Source organism: Bufo bufo, chromosome 6, assembly GCF_905171765.1.
Source record: "Bufo bufo chromosome 6, aBufBuf1.1, whole genome shotgun sequence".
Taxonomy (NCBI): domain Eukaryota; kingdom Metazoa; phylum Chordata; class Amphibia; order Anura; family Bufonidae; genus Bufo; species Bufo bufo.
Genome location: NC_053394.1, coordinates 196,871,766 through 196,893,107, shown reverse-complemented (window position 1 = coordinate 196,893,107; position 21,342 = coordinate 196,871,766).

Genomic DNA, 21,342 nt, shown 5'->3' with positions numbered 1-21,342 from the left:
GAGGAGGTTTGCTGGCATCAGTGGAGATGGAGAAGGGGCCAAAGTATCTCTCATTGAGCTCCACGTTGTGTAAATTCCCTTAAACAAAGGGTCCATGCTTTCTACCGGGTCTCTCTTGATTTTGGGGAGCCAAAGATACTTTTGGAATGAATGCCCAATACTATATTCACATAGTTCTCCTACATCTGACTGTCTCAGTGGTTGCACTAACTCTAGCCATCTTTGTATTTGGATTGCTTTGTAATATGTACCTACATCCGGTATTCCTAGACCCCCTCTTTCTCTTCTCCTTATCAATATTTTATATGACAAACGTGGCTTCTTCCCTGCCCACAGAAAACTAGAAAGGAGGCGTTTCATTTCTACAAAGAAATGTGACTCAATATGTATGGGTACCATTTGTAAAGTGTATAGGATCTTGGGCATTATATATGCTTTGATGATGTTTTTTCTACCCATCCACGACAAAAATGGTATATTATATTTTTGAAGAAGTTGCTTAATAGAGCTCATTAAGGGTATATAGTTGTATTTAAAAAGGTCTCCCAGCTTCTGTGGAATTTTTATTCCAAGGTATTTAATGGGATTTTTGGTCCAGCAGAATGGGGATACTCTCTCCAGTCTCACTGCTTCTTCCTCTGGAAGTGTAATATTCAGGATCTCCGATTTAGCCGTATTCACTTTAAAATCCGAGATTTTGCTAAATTCATCTAACCTTTTCTCTAAACTGAGCAGTCCTACCCGAGGATTCGTTACAATGAAGAGGAGATCGTCAGCGAATGCCGTGCATTTTAACTCTTTCCCTCCATATTTGATGCCTGTTATTTCTGGGTCTTGTCTGACTGCTTGCAGAAGCGTCTCGGCCACTAGAATGAACAGGGAAGGTGACAAAGGACAGCCTTGTCTAGTGCCGTTTGTAATCTCAAATGTTGGTGAAAGTGTACCATTAACTCTTAATTTAGCGTTTGGCTGCTCGTATAGGGTGAATATTGCGTCAATAAAGGACTCTGGCAAGGCAAACTTACTAAGAGTTGCTCTTATGAAACTCCAATTCACCCTATCGAACGCTTTTTCGGCGTCAATTCCCAGTAACACTAATGGTAATTTTTTTGTTTGAGCAATATGGATGGAGTGGAAGACTCGATGTGAATTGTCCCTGCCCTCTCTTCCTTTTACAAACCCCGCCTGTTCTGGCCCTATCAGGTTTGGAAGGAACTTACTCAGCCTAGAAGCCATTATTTTCGCCCATATTTTTAAATTAAGGTTTAACAGCGAGATAGGTCTATAGCTGCCACAATGTTGTGGATCCTTACCCTCTTTATGTATCAGCGTTACAAAGGATTCTTGTGTCTGTCGTGTCAGTGACTCTCCTTGCAGGAGGGAGTTGCAGACTTCTGTGAGTTTAGGAATGAGGAGATCCTCAAACTTTTTGTAGTAAGCTAGGGGGAGTCCATCCGGACCTGGACTTTTACCTTGCGGAAAGCTGTTTATTATGCTGCTAATCTCTTCTGCTGAGATCGGGTTTATCAAGAAGGATGCTTCTTCAGTTGAAAGAAAGGGTAAGTTCAGGGAGCTAAGGAATTTTGTGATACTTTCTTTCCTAATAATTGCACTTTCACTATCCTCATTTTTATTAAGATTATATAATCCCTCATAAAACTTTTGAAAAGCTTTTGCTATAGAAGGAGTGTCTGAGTGAATTTTCCCCTTTACATCCTTAATTTTGTGTATGTGTGTCACTTGCTTAGTTTTTTTTAGTAATGAGGTCATCATTTTCCCCCCTTTATTGCCATGTGCATAAATTTTATGTTGGAAACATAGCATCTGCTTTGCGGCCTTTCTGGATAGTAAGTTGTTCAAATTTAGTCTAAGGTTCTTCAGATCTTCTTGGAAAGCCCTACTTGTAGACTGTTTATTCAACCTCTCTAGGGTCGCTATTTGAGCTAGGAGTGAGTCAATCTCTTTTTGTTGTTCTTTTTTGACATTGGAACCCAGGGCTATGAAAATTCCTCTTATGTAAGCTTTGTGCGTTTCCCAGATAACTGTGTTTTTGCTGTGTGCAGGAGAGTTAACTGCGAAGAAAGTTTCCAAATGTGACCTAACCTGATCCGAATTCTGCTTGCTGTTCAACAGCGATTCGTTCAGTCTCCAATTCCAATTCCTCCTAGGCAGGGAGGCCAGGGCGAGACTCGCCGTACATGGAGCATGATCTGAAATCGTGATGTTTCCTATCCCAGAAGTGCTAAAGAGAGGCAAAAGAGAGGCAGAGGTTAAAATATAGTCAAGTCTCTGGTAGGATTTGTGTGGGTTAGAGTAAAAAGAGAAGTCCTTTATTTACTGTGGGATTAAGGGATCTCCATACATCTACCAGATGTAGCTCTTGCAGTTTCTTATGTAATTTACTAATATGTTTTTGCGAGATATGCGTTTTAGTAGTGGATGAGTCTATTGCAGGATTGAGGGTTAGATTGAGATCTGTCCCTATGATTATCTGTCCTTCTGCGAATGTTTTGATTGTGTCCAGACTTTTTATTATCCATGGGACTGTGGCCGTGTTAGGAGCGTATAAGTTGGCAAGGGTGAATCTGTGGGTACCTATATCCCCTTTAAGCAATAATAATCTACCCTCTGCATCAGTTAGTTGTTGTTTCAATATGAACGGGACAGTATGATGTATAGCAATCAAAACTCCTTTAGAAGCAGAGGATGGGTGTGTGCTATGGAACCATTGTTTGTACGGATGGGTATGTATTTTTGGTATTTTACTCTGACGAAAATGTGTTTCCTGAAGAAATAGGATATGTGTACCTATTTTCTTAAGTGTTAGCATCAGTTTGCTACGCTTGGCAGGGGTGTTCAGACCCTTTACATTAAAGGTTGTGACCTTTAAATCACTCATGATGTGGTCCCACTCAGAAGCTGGTATTATGGTTCTTTTTACTATTTGAGTAGAACTCTCTTGCAGGTGCTAAACTGCCCTGTATAAGATGAAAAACTGGCTAGTGGGGAAAGGTGGTTAGGTATGAAAGGGAGGAAAGACACGAACAAATAATAAGACTATCACAAGTTATTAACAATAAATGTAAAAGTAAATAAACTATATCTATAAGTAGATGCTGACTTATGTAGCTTTTAGTGTAAGGTATATTAGCATAGTTACACAGCCAGCTTCAATAGACTCAACTATGTCTATCTAAATACACTAAACCCCTATTGACGTAGTATACTGAGTGTTAGGATAGAGTCAGTCAATACCTGCTGACTCTCCTAAATATCTGTGACTCAAGAGAGGACAAAGGCCTGTTGCTTAAGTCCCAGATATTAACAGATACTATGCCGTGTTGTTACACGTTACAGGGCGGTAAGTAGGGGTGTTTGTATTTACTTTATAGCCTACCAGCCTACCTCAGGCTGAAAGCCAGTGCAATCATTGAACATTATGAAATAACCTGAACCGTAAAGAACATGTTAGCATAAGATGGACATCTCCACAAAACTTTGCATTATATCATAATACATTAAAGCATTGCTATCCTGTAAGACACTCTGGTTCCCTGAAAAGCTAGTGCGCTATAAACCAGAGGGTTTCTAAAGGGAAGAGGGAAGGGAATAGGGGAGTAAGAGGGATGAAGTTTATGGAAAAGGAGGGGGGGATATGAGAGGTGAAGGCGGGGGAGGGGGGGTACAAGTGGATCTTCAAATTAGCTTAAGCTGCAGATGCGTGTCTGCCTAATAATTCTCCCTCGTGTTCCTTTCTGAGGGGGAGTGAAAGTGTCATATCCCTTTTTTTTTTTTTTTTTTTACATTTTTGGTAACTCACAATGCATCATGGCAAATTTCCATTTGCTAACTTGTTTTTTAAAACTTAGGGTCCTTTTCCACACCCCTAACCTATGCTAGACAGGAGGGTTAAGTGTGGCTGGGTGGCCCCTTCTAACTAGTGATCTGTATATTCGCCTGATTCTCTGGTTAGTCACGGCGGAGGTGAAGATGGACGACTCGCATTTCTCAGTGTCTTGCTTGTTTTGGTGATAGGGATCTTCTGCCAGGACTCCATTTTCGGTAGGTGTGGAAGCGAGGATGGATGAACTATAGGCATCCAGGTAGGAACCTCTATAGGTTGAAGTCCCAGGACCGACCATGCTTTATTAAAGTCCTCCGGTGTATGGATTGTTATCCTTTTTCCATTTTTGAGGATGGAGAGTCCAAATGGGTACAGCCAAGAATAGGGTATCTTTTGATTTCTCAAAACTTCCAGCATCGGTTTCATGATGCAACGTTTTGCTAAGGTGGAGGGTGCAATATCCTGGAACAGAGCTATTTCTGCACCTTCATATAAAATCCTCTCTTGTTCTCTGGCTGCAGCTAGAATGCGAGCTGTGTCCACAAATGACAAGATGCCACACACAACATCCCTGGGTCTCTCAGAGGGCTTTGGAGCTGGTTTAAGCGCTCTATGCACACGCTCAATTACTATGGACGCAGCCGCCTCTTGTCCGACTAAGTCGGTAAAGATCTCCATTGTTACCTTGCGCAGTGCCTCGTTCGCCCAGGACTCTGGCAGGCCTTTTATGCGGACATTTCGCCTCCTGCTGCGATTCTCTTGATCCTCAAGTAAAATCATGGCTCTATTCAGCTCAGCTGTGTGTAGCTCTATATGTTCCGCCATGCCTGCTGAGTGCGCCACTACATCATGGGCTGTTGTTTCTAGAAATTCTACCCTGTGGCCGATTTGTTTTAGATCTGATTTAATGTCCGACAATTCGTTGAGGACAGGTTTTATAGCTCTCTCAAGCGCTTGCCCCAGTACCTTAGTTAAGAAGGTTTTAGATACAGGAGAGCTGTCCTTCTCTGGTGCTTTCTACTTCCGACTCTTCCTCCTCTTCAGCCCGCGCTGCAGCCGTCGCCATCTTAGCGCTCAAGCCTGGTGAGTGTGCCGCTTTCTTGCTGAAGAATCGTCGCATCTCCTGCTGTCCTTTATGCGATTTCGGCGTGTCAGTAGGTTCAGCACCTCTGTCTCTGCCATATTTCACCATTTTTGTTCAGGTTTTGCTTCTGTACTAGCCTTCTTGTGCCTAAGTGTGGAGGAGCTGAAGCTTCACGCTGCCATCCACCTCGGCGTCCAGGCTCCGCCCCCCCATGTAGTACAATAAATTCTGACACAAACTTGTATAGAAATGTAATTATATTTGAACAATTTAACCAGAGAAAGTTAAAAATACACTTTTTTTGAGAAAATTGCGGCCTATTTTGATTAATATCGGAAAAACGAAAATTCTTAGCAGCAATCAAATACCACCAAAAGAAAGCTGTATTTGTGAGAAGAAAAGGAGGTAAAATTCATTTGGGTGGTAAATTGTATGACCGAGCAATAAACCGTGAAAGTAGTGTAATGCAGAATTGTAAAAAGTGGTCTGGTCATTAAGGGGGTTTAAGCTAGGGGGGCTGAGGTGGTTAAAATCTCCCATTACCAAGAGTGATTTTTCCCCCGCCTTAAAGGGATTCTGTCATTAGGTTTGGGGCTATAGAGATACGGACATGCACAGCTAGATCGCCGCTAGCATGTCCGCAATATATGTGTCCTATAGGGCTGTGTGGTTTTAATTTCTTTAAAAAAGGATTTTATAGATATGAAAATGAGTGTTGATTGTGTCCAAGGGGCTGCACTAACCCTACTTTTCCCCAGCCGTGCCCAGCCACGCCCACCTTTGAAGGAACCCAGCACCGCCTATGTCTCCTCCTTTCATCAACCATAGATAGCCGTAATCTCGCGATGCGAGAGCTCGCGCATGCGCAGTGCCGTTATAGTGTTCCTTCCCTGTGCTGGCATCAGCCTCAGGGAAAGAAATGCGCATGCGCGAGCTCGCACATCGCGAGATTACGGCTATCTATCGTTGTTGAAAGGAGGAGACATAGGCGGTGCTGGGGTCCTTCACAGGCGGGCGTGGCTGGGCACAGCTGGGCACAAGTAAGGTTAGTGCAGCCCCTTGGACACATTCAACACTCATTTGCATATCTATAAAATCCTTTTTTAAAGAAATTAAAACCACACAGCCCTATAGGACACATATATTGCTGACATGCTAGCGGCGATCTAGCCGTGCATGTCCGTATCTCTATAGCCCCAAACCTGATGACAGAATCCCTTTAAGGGCAAGGTCATGAATTTTAGGTAGGAACTCTGATTTAAAGGGTGGCGGTATGTAAACGTTTGCTATTACCCATGCTTTCCCTTCTACTATGCAATCCACAAAAATGTAACAGCCTTCCTTATCTATCTCAGTTCTTACTACTTTGATATCTATATCTCGATGTATTAATATACTCATGCCTCTCGCATATGATGAATAAACTGAATGGAAGGAATATTGCATCCAGGGTCTACTCACCCCTCCTACAGTCTCGCCTGTCAGATGTGTCTCTTGTAAACAGACTATGGCGGGGAGAGACCTTTGTATTGCGTCAAAAACTGCCACCCTCTTTACACCCCTACTCAATCCCCTAATATTCCATGAGATTATTCTCATTAAAAAAAACTGTTAATATTAACTACCCATCACCTGAGTCTTAATTGCCGATGAAGAGGGGAGGCGGGGGACTCGAGAGACACCGGGAGAGGGGAAAAAAAAAACAGCTAAGGAAATACCCTTTGCCCAACCCATCCCTCCCTCCTCTCCTGAATGATCCAGAGTACCATCTAACCCTGGTACTCTTCCTTAGCATTACTCCCTCCCTGCCCCTCCCCAACCTGTTGCACCTCAGTTCTTTATCTTTTCTTAATCCATTCTTCCACCGCCCCAGGAGTCTCAAAAAAACGGGTTATTTTCTCCCATTCTATACGTAATTTAGCTGGAAACATCATGGAGTAGGAGTACTTTACATTTTTTGAGCGCAAGTTTTTTTTACATCAATAAAATGGCTTCTTTCCTTTACCGTCTCCCTTGCGTAATCCAGAAATAACATTACTGGTGCACCTAGATACTCTAGCCTTCCTTTCTTCCTGGCCCTATGTGCTATCTCATCCTTGTCCCTGGCTGATAGTAAATTAATCACTCAGTCTTCGTTTTGTTCCGGGGGGGGGGGGGGGGTGACGGCAGATTTGACGGCAATCTGTAGGCTAATAACACTGGCCCTTTAACACTTTACATATAAGGCACATCAATTCTGCAGCAGACCACTGCGTTAACGCAGCCTGACTCACCGTGTTCTGATTCCTCCGAGCCAGAGGGAGGTAGGACTGCCAGGGTTTAGCAGTGGCTCTGTTGTCCTCCGTTTGTTTGTGAGGAGGGATGTGTACCACAGGTCGACAAACCCATAGACGGTCTGCGCTGCTCACACCCAGCGCTAAGGACAATGGCACGACCACACCGTCCTCTGATCGTCAGAGCCCAGAAGTCACTGAAGAAGTTGCTTGCCCTGGGCCACTTGTGTTAGTGTCCCCGTCTCCACTAGCTTGGTTCATCTATTGCCGGTCATGCAGCAGAATAAGGCTTTAATTGCGAGGCTTGACTACACACGGGGAGTAGTGTCACGCATCCTGGAGCAGACTTCACCAGGGAGGGGCTGACAGGCACAGGGGAGCACCTACACTGTCATCCAGCAAAGCGGTGGTTGTAGGCTTTTTGGAAGGCACCATGCGTGCTGGATTGACATCGAACAGCAGTTACAATTAACCCACATAACTTAAGTATCAGTGATTCTTGTATGTGGACTTGACATCTAAAATCATAGCCTTTGTGAAAAACGCACAATAATCCATTCCTCTATAATGGCGATATTTTGATTGTTATATTATTACCGGTCTACTTTGTAGAGATAAGGTACCTAGATAATTTATTCCAGGATAGACCACTTGTATATATCTATCTACCCCATCTCTAACGGGAACCCCTACATTATTCTTCCCCTTAACGAGAACTGCATTATAGAGGACTGGATGACTGTCTTATTTTACAGATCTTAAATCAATAATAAATGTAAAATCGACCAAAAATAATCACTGCTGCATTAGTTATGTGGGTTCTGTTTAACGGCACTTCTCTGTAACAACAGCACACATGTTGGTTTACAGAGTCGAATATTTGCTATGCAGGATTACAGTGTAGGTGCTCCCCTGTGCCTGTCAGCCACTCCGCGATGAAGTCTGCTCCAGGCTTGGTGACAATACTCCCCGTGTGTAGTCAATCCTCACAGCTAAATCCTTATTCTGCTGCATGACCGGCAATAGATGAACCAGGCTGCGCACTAGAGACTGCCAACGAGGACTACGCCAGTAGACGGGGACCATGACCGAGTCATGAACGAAGGGAAGTTGAATTGACCCAGGTGGCGGAGACGGGGACACTAACACACCTGGCCCAGGGCAAGCAACTTCTTCACTGACTTCTGGGCTCTGACGATCAGAGGACGGTGTGGTCGTGCTCTTGTCCTTAGCGCTGGGTGTGAGCAGCGCAGATCGTGTATGGGTTTGTCGACCTGTGGTACACATCCCTCCTCACAGACAAACGGAGGACAACAGAGCCACTGCTAAACCCTAGCAGTCCTACAGCCCTCTGGCTCGGAGGAATCGGAACACGGTGAGTCAGGCTGCGTTAACGCAGTTGTCTGCTACAGAATTGATGTGCCTTATATGGACAATTACAGCTGAATGTTGTTGGCATAGAGGATGGCTTATTGATTACTTATAGATAGAGTTTGTTCAAAAGCTAAAATTGCTTTACATAAAACAATTTATAATTTAAATATTTACTAAACTATCCATGTTACTACATTACTGTTTTACACTCTGAAACTACTACTGTAACGTATGTTTTATTAATTTTTGGTTGTGGTCCTGGTCTGATGGGTGGTCCATTCACGATTTCACATTCCTCCTGCAAAGTTAGAAACTTCTGCGATCTGAGGTGTATTCTTTTAGTGTTGGTGCTGCCCTGGTTTGGTGGTGGGGCCATTCCGGGTAACATAATCCTGCTGCACATTTAGCTGCTGCTGCTGCCTGTCCTGCTGAGTTGGTCCGAGCTATATGTGGGCCTCATACTAGACCATTTAAAAAATCCTGCTGTTGATGCAACTGCCTGTCCTGATCTAGCTGAGTCATCTAGGGGCCTAATAACACTACATTACCTGCTTTGCTGAGTCAATACATTTTGTAGTCCTTTCACTACATAGTTGACATTTCAATGCTGCTGTCTTACATGATTATAGTTTGTTCTGGCGGTAGATTTTTAAGCCTTAAATTGTAGCTTTACTACAATTGCTTTGGTACACAAAGAAAATGTAATACTTGATTTCACTAAGATAATAGCTCTGCGCTACCTATTAGAAAATGAATGCATGTGTTATTATATTTCTGCTCCGTATTCATTTTCTTTTTATTTCTTAAACAACCATGTTGAAAGACATATCTTCTGCTTGGGTAAAAAATATGTTTGTCATTTTGAGAAAGGTCAAATCATTGGCAAGTATCAAGCCTAGAGCAAACAATTAAAGAGATTGACGCGAGTCCTAAAATTGGTGTAATAAATGTTCTAAACATTGTTAAAAACTTGAAGGCTAGAAGGGACACGTAAAAAGCTAAATATTTAAGATAGCTTGAAATATACACTTTATTATCCTGCCAGGCAATAACTAAAACATTTAGTGAAATAAAATCTTACTAAAACAACAGTCCAACTCAGGGCTATGTTTACTAGTGAAAGTAAGTGCTTTTTTAAAAAGCACAATGCAAAGGGAACTCAAGACATTGGGACTGAACAGTTGTGTACCCGTATGAAAAACAATTAATAGTGACGGAAATCTGAAAAAAAGTCAATATTCTAGGGAGCATAAAGATCGGACTCAGGAGCAATGGAAGAATGTTATGTTGTCAGATAATTACAGATTTACCATGTTCCAGAGTGATGGGCTCAACAAGAAGAGAGGCAGATGAAATGATGCACCCATCATGCCTAGTGCCTACTGTACAAGCCTGTGGGGGCAGTGCTATAATCTGGGGTTGCTGCAGTGGGTCAAGTCAATGTTCAGCAACAGTATGTTTTCAAAGAATGAGGTCACATGAGTAATTGAACAGATCGAGTGACCAAGTTTTTACTACATCAATGCATTTTTTCTTCCATGATGGCAGGGGCAGTGTTCAAGATGACAATGCCATCATGCATCGTGTATAAATTGTGAAATAGTTGTTCAGGGAGCATAAGACATAATTTTAACCCAGGTGCAAACCACAGAGTCCAGACCTTCTCCATTTTAGGCTCTGTACTTACCGGCTATTTTCTGCCGTTATTCTGCATAGTTATGAGTCGTAATTTGCGACTCATAACTTACGAGTCAGCATTCTACTACAGTGTTAACTGTACAACCTGTATGTCGTGATCATGCGTAAACAACCAGCATGGATCACTTTTTCTACTTTGCACTTTAACAAGTATAGAGTTAGGAATTCTGTTAACATGGTTTGCATGTTTCATATTCACACATATGCTCTGTTAATTATGTATTGTCAATATTTAGACACTTAAATATATATATAAATAATATATTTTTTAAATAGAATCATGCGTTGTTTGGCTTCATTCACAAAATGAAATTATTTTACTTTATTTTATTTTATTATGTTTTATAAAATAAATTGGGTTTGGTGCGGCCGTGTTGTGGTTCACGCTGTAGCAAGCTGTGGACCGCATGTGGCCTTCCATTGTCAAAAGGTCTTGTGCAGGAAACATTGTACAGGACTGATTGATGAACCTAATAAAAAAATAAAATATTTGTTGCTTTTTAATTTAGATACGGATTTAGGTTCGAACACAATGTTGTCTGTTGTCTTGGGAGGGATGGCTGACTTCCCTGTTGACCTATCTACATGGTTGGGTGTGACTGGCATTATACTTATCCTTGTGGAAATCTGGTTTTGTGAATGAAGCCTGATTGACACATGTATACACTCACCTAAAGAATTATTAGGAACACCTGTTCTATTTCTCATTAATGCAATTATCTAGTCAACTAATCACATGGCAGTTGCTTCAATGCATTTAGGGGTGTGGTCCTGGTCAACACAATCTCCTGAACTCCAAACTGAATGTCAGAATGGGAAAGAAAGGTGATTTAAGCAATTTTGAGCGTGGCATGGTTGTTGGTGCCAGACGGCCGGTATGAGTATTTCACAATCTGCTCAGTTACTGGGATTTTCATGCACAACCATTTCTAGGGTTTACAAAGAATGGTGTGAAAAGGGAAAAACATCCAGTATGCGGCAGTCCTGTGGGCAAAAATGCCTTGTGGATGCTAGAGGTCAGAGGGGAATGGGCTGACTGATTCAAGCTGATAGAAGAGCAACGTTGACTGAAATAACCACTCGTTACAACCGACGTATGCAGCACAGCATTTGTGAAGCCACAACACCTTGAGGCGGATGGGCTACAACAGCAGAAGACCCCACCGGGTACCACTCATCTCCACTACAAATAGGAAAAAGAGGCTACAATTTGCACAAGCTCACCAAAATTGGACTGTTGAAGACTGGAAAAATGTTGCCTGGTCTGATGAGTCTCGATTTCTGTTGAGACATTCAAATGGTAGAGTCCGAATTTGGCGTAAACAATGAGTTCACTGTACTAAAATGGCCCCCACAGTCACCAGATCTCAACCCAATAGAGCATCTTTGGGATGTGGTGGAACGGGAGCTTAGTGCCCTGGATGTGCATCCCTCAAATCTCCATCAACTGCAAGATGCTATCCTATCAATATGGGCCAACATTTCTAAAGAATGCTATCAGCACTTTGTTGAATCAATGCCACATAGAATTAAGGCAGTTCTGAAGGCAAAAGGGGGTCCAACACCGTATTAGTATGGTGTTCCTAATAATTCTTTAGGTGAGTGTATATGTATAGGTACTTTTATATTTTATGTTAATTATTGACAATTATGTAATGATAATTTGCACATGCTAAGTACATAGACACAGGTTAAAAAATTTCTGTAAAAACTGTGTACTATATAATTTTCTGGAAGCCATGTCACCAATTAGAGAATTCTTATACTCAGAGTCATGTAATCACATGTTTCGGTCTGTTTGGCGGAAGCAATGCTCCAACATGCACAATTTAGCTGGTTAGTTCTTACCCCATGCCTTTACATTTTTGCATATTGTTACTGATCTTTGTTTTTGTTTTTTTGGGGGTAACCTGCATTAATTCAAAATAAATTTGTTATTATTTGTCACTCTTAGGAATTGAGCTCTTTTAATTAATAAAAACGTTTTTGTTCCTAATCTGTTCAATGATTGGATACGAATATAATTTTTTTTATATTATTAGAACAAAAATTATTAGTATTATGTTTGAAAATGTATAAATCCTTTTAAATTTATGTAAATATAAAAAATAATGTATTTATATTCAAAATAGCTAATTCTTGTATTTAACCATGTAACTTGCTGTATTCGATTGTTTTAATAAAAAATAAAAAATTGGGATTACTTTTTAATAAACACAACATTTCTTTTTTCATTTACACTTACTGCTACAAACTAATAACATTTTGCTGTCTGTTCCTGCAGAGTGAGTCAGGGCTATGTGTAGACCTTGAACTACAACGTTAACTAACCATCTGCCTGCTGCTGGTTTGTCAAGATGATTCGGAGATTGGTGTAGGCCTTATAATCCACAGTTAACAATAACTGCTGCTATTATCCTGATCCTTAAAGATTATGTGTAGGCCATATACTCCACCATTATCAATGACAACTGCTATTATCAAGATCCTTGGGAGTTATGTGTAGGCCTAATACTGCCCCTTTTCTATGTACCTGCGGCTGCTGTTTGTCAGGATACTGATGAGTTTGGGATGGAGTATAGGGGCCTTACTCTAACCTAATGTTTAGAAATTAAAAAGAAACCTTCAATTAAAAAAATAAAAACAATTACACAATATAAGTTAACTATTCAAACGTTATAATTATATAAAACTAAAATTGTTAAATAAACAATTCCCATTAGGGAAATCATTTCAGTTTGTCGTGGAGGTTGAACAGTTCCTCCACGGCCTTGTTGTATCGCTCCTCCAATAGGGCCATTCTGTGGGAGAATTGGAGCTTTATCTCCCGCAGCTTGCGATCATGGAGCTCCGGGAGCTCCCGCAGATCCTCTTGGTGGTCCCGCTGAAGGGCCAATTTATTTATTTTTTTAATTTCATTCAGTACTGTTAAAAAAAAAAAAAGGTTTATTAATTTGTCATCAGATTACATGCAATTTAGTGAATATTGTATAAAGCTGTTGACTAATGGGGATTGTAGTAGAAACACAGACTGTGAAGAAGAACTTTTTCAGAAGTTCTGTGTACATAAAATCTGATTGTTGGATGTCTAACCTGCCATTGTGCCAGGAATAGTCTTTGGCATTGAGGTCATAATTTATATCTGCTATTTGAGTTGTATCAGAAATTTTGAATTATTGGTATGAATTAGAGGTGGGACGAATCCAATTTTTTTCAAATCCGAATCCGAAAAGGTTCTCGAATATATCAAATCTTTCGAATCTCGAATCCTACGAATCCTGTACATAATTGTGTGAACGGTGTAAGAAACAAAGTCAGACCGCGTCAGTTTGTCTGAACCTCCACCTCCCAGTCACGGTCGCACCCTATATGACCGCAATCGTTACGCCCCTGCTCCTATCACTATAGAACATACAGTGTAATACAGCGCCACATACCTCTTACATCCAGTGACGTCTCCTTTGATGTAGATATTCTCTTTCCTCATCTTCTCCTTTCAGACCTTCAGAACAGACCACCATTTTTCAGCCATTTTTCGTCTCTGCAGTTTGACAAAAAAAAAATCTTAGTTTACTACTTTTCCATCATCCTCCCATCTTCTGGACAAATCATCCTAACACCCCCAATACTGTTCCGCTGTGCTCCCCAATACTATACTGCAGAAACAGATAATACCCCTGATAATACTAGTACCACACAGAGCCCCCCATATAAAATACCCCTTCTTTGTGACCTCAGTAGATGCCCCCATAGTGCCCCCCAATAATGTGCCAATAAGAAGTGGCCCCATAGTGCCACCCAATAATGTGCCAGTAAGTGTCCCCATAGATGGCCCCCTAATCATGTGCCAGTATCAAATGCCTCTCTCCTCCCCCCATGTGCCAGTATCAAGTGCGGAGTGCCTCTCTCCTCCCCCCCATGTGCCGGTATCATAGTGCCATCTCTCCCCCAATGTGCCAGTATCATAGTGCCATCTCCCCCCTAATGTGCCAGTATCATAGTTCCACCCCCCCCCAATGTGCCAGTATTATAGTGCCATCTCCCCCCCATAATGTGCCAGTATCATAGTGCCATCTCCCCACCAATGTGCCAGTATTATAGTGCCATCTCCCCCCATAATGTGCCAGTATCATAGTGCCATCTCCCCCCATAATGTGCCAGTATCTTAGTGCCATCTCCCCCCCACTGTCTATACTGTCACTATATATAATTTCATTGTGTAATACTGTTGAGGGGGCTCTGACAAAATCTTTTAGTCCTCCTCCTCCTCGAAGGGCCCCATCTGGGTCAGGGCCCCAAAGCAGCCACTTCCCCTGCATCCCGTGTAGCTACGCCCCTGCCACCAGAATGACGATCCATCCACATTTACTATAATGGGGGCGGGGGCAAGGTTCCAGCAGCAGCAAGGCAGCACACAGCGAGAGGCAGTCTAACTAAAAGCTCTGCATGTTGTAGTTTAAGTCCAGGGAACCAGTCGCCGTGTGCTGCCTTGATGCCTCCGTAACTTACTCATAGCCACCACCATGTCATCATCTCAACCACCAAACCAAAAATTATTATTGTTTGAAAGTGAAATATTAGATTTAAAGTTAACGTTAACTTATGACATCTGATTGTATTGAAATTGTATGTGTGTGGGGTATAAGCTATTGGATATTGTCCATCTGAGGAGAGGTGTACCTGTCTAGTGATGTGACGGCATAGTATGGGGTGTAAAGCTGGTTTGCCTCCCCGTGGTGCACCCTGGGTAACGCTAAATGAACCAGCAAATACTGAATATCAAACATTACTTCTCCTGACCAACAGGACACTTATTAGAATCTTTAGACTAGGCATCCTCACACTGCGGCCCTCCAGCAAACAGCGGCCCTCTAGCTGTGGCAAAAATACAACTCCCATCATTCCATAACAGCTTACAGCTATCATCCTATAGAAGCAAAAAATATAGAAAAAAGGAGCATCAGTAATGGAGGAGACAACAAGTGGGTCAGGGCTAGTGGATGGGCGGTGATTCTGACAATAGGACAAGAGTGGATAGGACAGGGCAGGTAAGGGGATAGGAAAGTGGGATGAAGATACAGGGGGGGAAAAAGGAAAGGATGGAAAAAATATGGAAGAGAGGGGACCAGGAAATGAATGGGTGAGGATCTGGCGGAGAGAAGATGGGGAATTAGAGGCGCCAAGGAGTACCAAAGTGAGGACCCAGACTGAAGCCAATAGTAGAAGGCTGCTCACACTACAGGGCTCTGACTAGCAGACCGTGATACAAGAGTGAGAAAACAAAAAAATCAGTGGAGCGCCAGAGGACATATATTCATATGGATACTAGTCTCAGGATGGTTGGTCCCAGAGTGGATGTTATAATAATAGAATAAAAGTGTGGTGCTGTTAACGCCTATTTCTACAGCTGCACGTGCTCAATAGAAACAAAGATATATACAAAAGCAAGATATATTAAAAACGATGCTACTGACACAAAATTGTGCTCCAAATTAAAAAAATGTGCATCCATACAGATTTTTACTCACTTCACCAGGGGAGAGGCGCAAGATAAAGCTCAAGACACTTGACGCCATAAACCCCCCCTCGCCGAGATCGCCGGTAGAATGTTAGGTATCCTCGCGGTCCTTCAGATAGATGACCCGGTGGACTCCAATGATTAAACAAAGTTCATCTATTAAAGGAACCTTGTTTAATCATTGGAGTCCACCGGGTCATCTATCTGAAGGACCGTGAGGATACCTAACATTCTACAAGCGATCTCGGCGAGGGGGGTTTATGGCGTCAAGTGTCTTGAGCTTTATCTTGCGCCTTTCCCCCTGGTGAAGTGAGTAAAAATCCGTATGGATGCATGTTTTTAAAATTTGGAGCACAATTTTGTGTCAGTAGCATCGTTTTTAATATATCTTGTTTTTGTATATATATATATATATATATATATATATATATATCAAAAAAACGGAACAGCACCTCCTGTGAAAAATCGCAGGTGCAAGCTACCCGGCAATAATACAGCAAACAAAAAACAGTAGCAGCACACCACTATATGCGCTAAGAATAAGTGAACAGGTGAATGTGTGAACAGGGTCAAATACATGACGCCATATAGTTACTGCAGTAACTATATGGCGTCATGTATTTGACCCTGTTCACACATTCACCTGTTCACTTATTCTTAGCGCATATAGTGGTGTGCTGCTACTGTTTCTTGTTTGATATATATATATATATATATATCTTTGTTTCTATTGAGCACGTCCAGCCGTAGAAATAAGCGTTAACAGCACCACACTTTTATTCTATTATTATAACATCCACTCTTGGACCAACCATCCTGAGACTAGTATCCGTATGAATATCTGTCCTCTGGCGCTCCACAGATTTTTTTTTTCCTCACTCTTATATCCTATAGAAGGGCATCATGGGAGTTGAAGTTTGACAACAGATGGAGGGCTGCAGTTTGAGGATGTCTGCTATAAACTGTGTGTGTGTGTTGGGGGTGAGGGGTGGTATGTAGTGTGGGTATATTGTGTGAGGCAGGAAATTAGATGTGCAATGTGCATCTGATATATATTTTTCTGCTATCCATACATAATGACACGTTGGCCACATGTATGTATGGCTAGCATATAAATATTTGTGGTCAAGGCTCCGGGAGGAGCACTGAACGAAGGTGAGAGAACTGGATACGGTTGAACCTAACTTGGCTAGTGGTGTGCCTTTAGCCATGTACGCGGGTAAGCCAAGAAGAGGGGGCAAACCCTAAGAAGTCTGAGCTTGAAGTGAGACTGGAAAAAGAGGGAGGGTAGGGTGGGGCACCACGAGATGCCGACAGCCTGGAGAGGCCGTGCGGCAGGTAAATACCCTATGCCCCTCCCACAAATGCAGGGTGGAAATCCAGCCTGCTGTACTTGTGGTCAAGGCTCCGGAAGGAGCACTGGATGAAGGTGAGAGAACTGGATGCGGTTGAACCTAACTTGGCTAGTGGTGTGCCTTTAGCCATGTACGCGGGTAAGCCAAGAAGAGGGGGCAAAAACATGAATTTAGGTAGTTTATTGATTGAGAAATTTACAGAACCAAACTAGAAAAAGCTTTGGCGATCTCGACCTGTGGATGTGGAATGTAACGGGAAAAACATGAAGATTGCCACCGTCCCATTTTGCGTATGACGTGAGCTGGGACGCCATGTTTGGATGCCGCGGATGCGGCCCCGATTCGGAAGGAGTGCCCGGATATGGAGGCAGCGTGAAACCCTAGACCTGAAGCTAGAGTGCGATCATGTTTGATGAACTGCGCAGAGGTCAGTGAGAGCACGGGAAATGGCAGTAAGGGACTGTCGGGATTTCTGTCACGGAGAGTGGAGAGCAGTTTGTTGAACACTGCCACTGGGCACCAAGGATTGAAAGAATTGAAATACTCGATCTGAACCGGTGGACCGACTTGGGAGGTTTTGGAAGAAGGTAGGAGGAAAATGAAATGGTCGAGACTATGGTGGAGCTGACTAATTACTGGCCCTAAGTTTTGGGCTGAGGTGCAGCAGAACTCCCCTGGCCTGAGGAACCCATAGAAGCTGAGGTAGAGGGCAGCTTTGAGGATCAAACTTTTGAAGGGCCCGAAAGGATTACCATCTAGGGCGGCAGAAATCTTTTGAAATAAATCCCCTGTGACTGGTAGTCTGGTGGGAGTGGACGGAGAGGAGAGCTTCTGGATGCCTCTCAAGACTGCCTTGAACGCCTGGGAAGAAAAGAAGGAGATATGACTGGGATGATTGATCATGTAGTGATGCTGGATGCCCGCTAGGTAGAGTCTGATGGTGTTGTGAGATAACCTGAGCTCCTTATGGCAGTACGCCAAGAAGGCCAGGACAAAGGAGACCTTGTCCTTGTCCCCCCTAGGATGAAGGCGTGAAAATCGTCTGAAGGTGTTCCACCCCGTTTGATAGTTCCGGGCTGAATTGGCCGAGAGCGACTTGCGGATGAGACCGTGGGCTGCCGAAATGTACTTATCTAATCCATGATCAGGGCTTCGAACCCTGGAGGGTTGATTCCGATTTTCCGAGCTCCTGGCATGATCTGAAAGAATAAATTGAAGTTTAATCGGGAAAGGGCATCGGCTGCGGTGTTCTTTTTGCCCTCTATGTGCCTACAGATGACGTGAAAATTGTGTTGCAAAGACAGCCAGGTGAGTTTGCGAACTAGACGCATGACCTTGGGGGAGCTGGACCTACCCCTAGCGAGGATGTCGACAACCGCTTGGTTGTCCGTCATGAAGCATACTGGCCTATTTCTCCATGACTGCCCCCAGACAAGAGCCGCTGCTACGATGGGGTACACTTAGAGCAGGGGAGAGGATTTGGCGGCCTCCTGATCTGAAGAGACCTGCGCGGGCCAAGGACCCGCAAACCACTGGTCCCCGCAAATGGCTCCAAAACCGAGGGATGCGGCAGCATCGGAAAACACCAAGGGAGAGGCGTCGTTCCACTGGGGAACAAAGAGAGAGTTGCCGTTCCAGCTGGACAAGAAAACTGACCACATGGCCAGATCACCCAACGCATCGCGTTCGAGATGGATGAGGGCATGCTGATCTGAGGCCGTTGGGAGGAGTCTGAGTAGGCCGGAGGTGAATGATCTGCCCTGCGGCATGATCCTGGCGGCAAAGTTGAACGACCCCAACAACGATTGGAGTTCCAGCTTTGACACCGTGTGGGTACCCACGAGCCTGGCCACTGAGTCCTTTAGCCTAATTAACTTGTCCAGGGGAAGTCTGGCCTCCATTTTGATGGTGTCTAGGGTGATACCTAAGAAGGTGATTACCCTGGAAGGGCCCTCAACCTTTGAGGGGGCCACTGGGATGTTCAAGTTACTGAACAGGCTAAGAAGGCTGTCCAGCCTGTCCGGAACGTGTTCAGCCTGCTCAATGAGCAGGAAATCGTCCAAGTAATGGATCACCCTCGGACAATGGGCATGATTGACCAGGATCCAGTGAAGTGCTTGGGCGAACTGATCAAAGAGCCAGGGGCTGCTCTTTGACCCGAACGTCAAGCGGGTGGCAAAATAATACTTTGCTCTTCATTTAATGCCATAAAACTTCCACAGGTGAGGCAGGATTGGCAGCAGCTTAAAGGCATCCAAAATGTCTGCCTTTGACAACCAAGCTCCTGCTCCGACCTGTAGGATGAGTTGTATGGCTTTGTCCAGAGAAGAATACTGCATGGAGAACTCATCTGACGGGACCAGAGAATTGAGGCTGGGGGTGCTGGATGCATGAGGAGCAGACAGATCGTAAATTAATCTTTTTTTTATTTGAAGATTTCTTTACAACTAAGCCTATGGGGCTGACCCGGTACACGAGGAAGGGGGATTCGACAAATGGGCCAATCATGAAGCCTTTCTGCAATTCTGCCTCCAACAATTCATCCACCGCTGCAGGGTCTGCCAAGGATGAGAGAAGGTTGGGGCATTCACAAGTGACCTGCGGAAGGGTGACTAACCCTGTATGAAAACCTTCGGAAAAACCCTTTTTGAGGAACAGAACGAAATTGGGGTCATGGTGCTGTTGGAGGAGGGAGAGTAACAGGTCGATGTTGACCTCGCCTAGTCAGAAGCGTTTAGCCGTTCGCTGGGAACAGGAGGACTGAGGGTGGGCCCTAAAACAGATGGAGCAAATGTGTAGTGCTTTGCACTTGTCGTAACTGCAGAAGCCTAAGTTGAAATTATTGCAGATTTGATTTTTTCCTAAGAAGGTGATGGGACGGCCAAGTTTATCCGAAAAAGGGTTAGATTTCTGTGCTCCGGTGTTGATGATTGGCCTGGAAGGGGGTGGGTTGGAGACGTGGGGGCACCAATCGGAAGAATGAAGGACCGATTGGCAGTTGGAACAAGCTGGGGCTTTCTGGCCAGCAAAATGCCTGCAAAAAAGCTCCATGTCCAGGACAGCCCAATTAGTGACATGCTGATATTGGAGGAATGCTGCTGCTGCCTTTGCAGAAAATGACCGGTGGTATTCATAGAAAGCGGAGCCGCCGTATTTGTACCCTAACTCGGTGACTCTTTACAGGTATGTATCTAGTTCTTCCCTGCGGTGGGGATGCACGGAGCACACGATGTCTCGGTATAGGCTGAAGGTCAGCATGAATTTGGGGATGGAAAGCTTCCTATTGAGGCGGACATATTTAGATCTGAGCACTACCGATACATCACCGCAGGCAATTGTTCGGTTTTCGACTGTGTCGTGGGTGGAGATCAGGATGGCGGCTAAATTGATGTCCTTTCCTGCCAGAATATCACGCCTGATATTTTCTGGCACGAAGAAGGCGGGGGCGATGTCGGGAGTGACGCTAAATTGTTGATGGTCGCGTGGAGTTGGGTCAGAGATAGTTGAATGGTAGACATGGACACCAGATCTTCGGAGGCCCTGGGTGGTTCGGGAGCCCTGGGTGATTCGGGAAAAAGCAAGCGGTATAGCTCAGCCTTTCGCGCTGAAGCAGAGTGGCGGATCCCCTTCTTTTTGAGTTCAGTGATCAACTTGGGGATTATCCAATGTCTGTATGAAGCGCGGCTGGCTGTTTCGGAGATCGCTGACTCCGGGATAGACATCGAGTCTTCTATGTCGGACACGTGGGACATGATACCGCTGAGTATGGGCACACCGTTCGAGCCGGACCCTGTTGGGAGGACCTGAAGTGAAATGACAAACCCCATACAATACATTTTTATTTTTTATTTCTTTGGAATTTACCTGGAGCCAAGGAAGGTTAGGACGGAATTTTAATGGAACACTGACCGCAGTTGAAATGTCCGGGTATGGCCGCGAAGAGGGTGAAAACTTCACACCCCGCGAACCTGAGATCGGTAAGTGAGGAAAAAGCTTAACTGGTACCTGCATGAAGAGGTACGCCCATAACATTCTGATAAGGGAACTTACGTAAATGACGATCAGGAAAAGACGAAACTTGGATGAGGAGAAAAGAAATGACAACCTGAGCGGTGCAGGATGATCGGATTTGGAGACCAAGGACGCGCCAGGCGTTGGTTCTGAAGAAGACAAGAAGAGGGTGCTGTGGAGACCAC